General features: G+C 40.6%; 1 pseudogene; it reads right to left on the reverse strand.

Moving 5' to 3' along the window:
- Positions 1 to 2,654: 2,654 nt before the first annotated feature.
- LOC101696574 (HAUS augmin-like complex subunit 6 pseudogene) lies at positions 2,655 to 5,071 on the reverse strand (annotated as a pseudogene).
- Between the last annotated feature and the right edge of the window lie 686 nt (positions 5,072 to 5,757).

Raw genomic sequence — 5,757 nt, forward strand, 5'->3', positions numbered from 1 at the left:
GTCAGGTTCTTTCCTCCTGCTTCAGAAGTTTTCTGCCATCACTTCTGTGAACAGTTTTTTTTATGTCAACTGCACTCTCTCCTGTTTCTTCATTGACTCCAATCTGTCTTATGTTATTCTTCTTTGCATCATCTAGCAGCTGCTGACTTGATTTCTCATGGTCCCTTACAAGTTTGAAGCAATTTTTCTTTTCCTGGTCACTAATTGCAAGCTTATCTTCTATATCTGAAATTCTGTCCTCACATTGGCTCATTCTGCTGTGTAGACTTTCAGTGGAGTTTCTGATCCCCTGGAAATCTGTTTGGATCTGTTTTATGGATTCCATTTGTTTCCTTTGTTGGGATTCCATTATGTTCCTCAGCTCCTCTCTAGATTTGTTAATCCTGTCTTGCACTATGAGCACAATCTCTGCTGTTATGTGAGAAATTATTTCTGATTTCATTTTTTCCAGATTCCCTTTTGTTACCAGTTCAGTGGGTCCAGGTGGTTGAATATCAGAGGGTTCCATCTCATTTCCCTTTGGGGTTGCTGTAGGTGATCTGGAAGTCTGGTTTTGAGACTTGTTTATGTGTCCTCTCATTTTGACAGGGGGGTTGGGTGTGGGGGGAGGTGCCATTGGCGCTTGTGTGGCTCACCTCCTCTGCACTGGGAGCAGTGGAATGGTGGCCCAGAAGCCCCTTCCTCTGGGCTGGGAGCAGTGGGACTACCAATAATTAGCTTTTGAAAGAGAAGCTGATGTTTCTTCAGAGCTTAGTCTTGAAGTTTTCATGTGGTCAGTGATACCATTATGGCCTCATTGAGGTCGATAAATGTCAACACATATTTTTGAGAAATAGAAATTCAAAAATAAAGTATTTTATTAATAAGTACTTTTCAACAGATCATCCAAAGGAGTTATTACAAAATAAAAGAGATCATTGGTAATAAAACATTGCAAATGACAAAATCACTTCAGTAAGTGGTTTCAGACTACCTTCTGTGGTATACTGTATGGAAAGACTGTCCACACTCCTTTCTGATATAACTTCCTACATTTCCAGCTTATGGTTGACTGGGGGACTGGTGGCTTTGCGTATTTGAACACCTCGCTAGCTAGTCTGACTAGCTGCTTCACCAAGTCACCAGTAGAGGGAGCAATGTTGACCATATCTCACAGCCTGAGATAGGTGTTTTTCATGAGTGCTTTTGTCTGAGTATCTTTTGTTACAGGACCAAGTACTGTGCTTGTTCTGGAAAGTGAGGTATTGATCACATTGCCCCTGAAAAGGGTCAGGGAAAGAGAAATAAATTGGCAAACATCTTTCAGGTTCAGGTTTAAACCATGTGTTACATTTAGATCACTGTTCACTGCATGTGTATCTTACACAAAGCTAAATGATAGTTATGGTAGAAGCTTGAAGTGAAGAGTGAAAGTCTACCAAACCTATCTTGACTTATTTTAATGAAACTTTAATAAAAACACTTCTAATGGAGCAAATACTGAATTGTACTTAGGATCAACAGAGCTAAACCAATTTCTCTCCCAGGGGCAATGAGAATTGTGTTCATTCTAGTTATGGAGAAGTCACATCTTTTCTTCATGATGTCTGAGCTTTTCACGTATTTGAAGCTTCCCTCTGCCTCAAATTGCAGAGCAATTTTTCCAGGCAAAGTATCCTCAGTCCCTTTCTCTTCTGTTCATCACTGGAAGTGGATCCCTTGCCTGATCCCCTTCCTGCATGAAGTGTAGGACTATTCAGTGTCTACTTGGTGTTCATGTGTGAGTAACTGGTCAACCAGTTGTTCCACCCATATCTATCAGCTCCTCAGGCTCTGCTGTTGGAGATGTTAGGCCTCTGGGGGGTTTATAGGAAAAAGAATTGAGGGACAAAATAGGCCTTCATTTTTTCTCCTAATTCTGCCTGGAGCACATACATGATTCCACTTTGTTCTTTTTACCTTTCTTCTATACTATCACCCCTGCCTACCTCCTGTATGTTATTTCAAGAGCTCTGCTGTTCATCCAGGCCTGTCCCATGTCATCTGAAAGCCAGTGAAGAGGATGATTCATTTCTTCCTTTATCTCATCACATTGCATGAGCTCACCTCCACCTTTCTTTTATCCTAGGGCATGGATATATTTGCCATACTTTGCAGTTCTTATACAACTGGTGTGTACATAACCTCTTATCACAAATCAGCATTTCCTAGTAGTCTAGAAATAGGAGGTACCCATTATCTTGGAGACAAAATTGAAATTATTTCTTAAATTTTTTTCTATTACTTATTTCTGCCATGTGCTCTTGTAGAACTGTTGAGTGATCTGTCACTTAGTTCTCTGATACATCAGGCATGAGGGACACACTGTACAGTTTCCTGCTAGATCTCATTTCTCTCCTTGATGTACTCATGACATTCTGTTCACATTGCTCCAATAGAGGGTGAAAGCTTTGGAGGGAGATGTCAAGGAACTGAGTGTAAGACTAGACACTTTACGGAGTGATCGGTCAGAGCAGAAGACTGTAGGTGATAATGTGATTCCTGTCCCACTCTTCTCCTATAACCATGGTGTGGGGTTTAGCTTTGTTGATAGCATCATAGAATATTATTGTTGGTCAATCTTTGCAGTTGTGTGGGTTTTTTTAAACTACTTTTGTTATTTACTTAAAGCTTACAAGATTATTCAAGATAACAAAATGGCATCCCATAACTTGACATTTGCTTTCCAAAGACTTCACATTTCAACTTCATATCTCTATGAAGAAAAAAATCCAAACATACTTTCCTTATTTAAAAGAATTACAAGAGGCTAAAGGGTATTTAGGATCTTAATACATCTTTGAAAGATAGTGTTATACTTCCAACATGTATTTAAGTTATAAATCAGTGTCTATTCTGCAACACAGCTTCAATTTAAGTGTATCATAGATAAATTAACCAGGAACTGCATCAGCTTGTGGAGTTAGATTCCTTTCCATCAAGGCTCTTATTCAAGATTTCTTCTTTTAAATTATAAGTTCTCCAAGACTACATTGTTCTCCAAGAGTACATGGTACTGTGGTCCTCAATTTTTGCTCCACTGGAGAAAATTTAATTAGTGGTGACAGAGACCGTTTTCTTTCACCAAAGGACATGCGTAAAGACGCCTTTGCATAGTCAATGAGCAAATTATCAGTGTCCAAAAAGTGAAGCATATTATCTGCTTGCATGTTTTTGGATATAGGACTCAGTTCTGGTTTGTGTCTTTCAAGTGTTTCAGGGCTAGAGAGGTGAGATTCTTCCCTTGTCTTGGTAAAAGATTTCTTTAGAGCCTCATAACTATTGCGAATAGCCTGTAAACTGAACTCTGATCCTAAAGCAGTCTGTCTTTCTTCCATAACATCATCCAGAAAAATGCCACCCTGCACAGGGATATTTGATTCCAGTTTTAAATTAGCCTCAGAACTACTAGCGCTATTAAGACTTAGGTGACCAACTTCTTCTGGAAGAGTTTCATGTAATATGCCAAAATCCATATCCTTAAGACTCTTAGAACTAATTCCACTTAATATTGGAAAAGAATCCTATAACCCAGTTTTATGCATGGAAGTTTCATTATAAGAATTTTGTGAGTGGTCTGGTGTTTTAATATACTTATCTCTACTTCTATCCATCATCACATCAGTCCTATTGTGTACAGAAGGGGAGAATGCCTCTATTGGGCTGGTTTCTGATAGCATGGTTGGTAAAGTTGTACATTCTAAATCTTGCTTACATATTATTTTCTTATTTAAAAATTTGACTTACCTTCTGTTGGAGGTTTACCTGTATGAATGGTCACCACATCTTCTGAGGCACATCCTCCAGACAGTCCAAAACAATTTTCTCTTCAGGCAAATAAGACTGGTCAAAACCAAGAAAAAACTGGCCATGTTAAATTCTCTTTGATTGTGCAACACAGGCAAGGATTCAGGCAATATTTCTCCATGGTCAGTATCCATGTGAACTGGTTCTGTACGTCTGATATCTTCCATTTTGATAGCCTTTCTCCATAAGCTCCTAATTTCAGTTATCAAGCTTTCTGGAGTTCGTGGAATCTGTTTCCTTGTTAAGAAGGGGTTAGAAATTACAGAGTCAATTAGTTCCACTAATTTTACTTCTTTTCCTTCAGAGACCTACGGGGAAACAGATAAGACTGCCCTAGTGACCTCTTCTGCCAGATGATCTTGTTCTTTTTGGAATGGATCACTTTTCTGGGCTGGCAGAGATCCTCCAGAAGCACTATGCTCTGTGCTTGCAATATCCAACAATGGAGAGTCTTGCCCTTCGAATTCTGGCATTTTCTTAGAAATTACCTCATCTTTCTCTTTGGGAGTTCTCATGATTAGTCTCATCATCCATCCTTTTCAGGTAGTGTAACACTGCTTCTTTCTGATGATGAAGTTGACTTCAACAGCAAAGAGGCAGAACTGTTGGCTGTATCACACATAGCTCCCAGAGTACCACTGTCTCCATGGCAACCATTTTCTTGGTTATGTTGTTTAGCTATTTCTGGAAGTGAAGCAGGAGAACTCTCCTTGTATATACTTCCTCCGAGATAGGATCAAATGAAAGGGGACACATAGGCTGTAAAAGATCCACAGCTGGAGTCCAACCTTTAAATAGACTGAAGGGAGATAAACCAAGAAATTCTATTTCTTATGCCATTTTCCTTGCTTTTCAACAACAGAATGTTGTATAGTTGTGAGACCTTCTTTTATTTTACACTTTTGGAATTGTCTTTAATATATTTCATTGCAACAAATCTTGCAAAATGATACATCAGATGAATAAACTTAGGGCCTCCAGGAGAAAGAAACAGTGAGCCAACAACTTGAGGAAAGCTGCTTCCACATTCAGCAGAAATCTTTTATAACCATTCCCAGCAGTGTTTCAGGAATTCAGTGTCCCTTTTTTGGTCTAACGGAGGCCAGCAAAACTTGGAAACTTCTTTGGTGGCGACTGGTCTAGCGTTTGAAAAAAAAAAAAAAGCAACTATTTGAAAGACATCACGGTTCAGCTTGTCCAACATGTTCACTCCGAGGTGCGTGCGACGCAATTTCCCGCAGGCCATGGTGGCCGCGCCCCGCTCGAAGCTGTGTGCTCGCAGGTATATCCAGAGGTGCTGCTTCTCGAAAGATGTGACCCAGGCCGAGCTCATCTTCCAGGCAGACCCAGCGACTTCAAAGGAGAAGCGCGCAGGCCCAGGCGGCGAGAGCTCTGCTCAGGACTTAGCACAGGCAGCCCCGGGTAGCCGCGCACTCTCCCTCACCGTCTGCGGCCTCCTTGTCTGGAGCCATCTCGCGTCAGACAACCAAAAGGCCGCCAGGAAATGGAGCCGCTAACAACTGTGCTGCGAGACCTGCCTCCGCGTAGCCACCACCTGCAATTGTGTGGTTTTAACTCTTTCATTTTATAGGTGAGAAATAAGTTGATGGAGGTGTCAGTCTAGGAGTAGAGTATGGGTCTTTTAACTCTTTTCATCACAGGGTCTTCTTCTCGGGTAACTGGCACAGTAAAAGTTGGCAGACAGGAAAAAGAGCAAGAATATTGGAAAGAGCATGGGTTTGGGGGACAGGGAATATAGTACCAGCTCTGACATCAAATATATGTGATTTTAGAAAGTCAGTTTCCCTTTCTAAGCATCAGTAACCTCATCTATAAATTGATAATATCTAAGTTTTCTCCCACCCCTGAAATTTCACTCCATGGTTGCTTTTCTTCCAGCGTGTCATGAAACATAGTATGAGCTATATCCTT

Source organism: Heterocephalus glaber, unplaced genomic scaffold, assembly GCF_053883595.1.
Source record: "Heterocephalus glaber isolate CG9 unplaced genomic scaffold, H.glaber_assembly_v1.0 deba00001569, whole genome shotgun sequence".
Lineage (NCBI taxonomy): Eukaryota > Metazoa > Chordata > Mammalia > Rodentia > Bathyergidae > Heterocephalus > Heterocephalus glaber.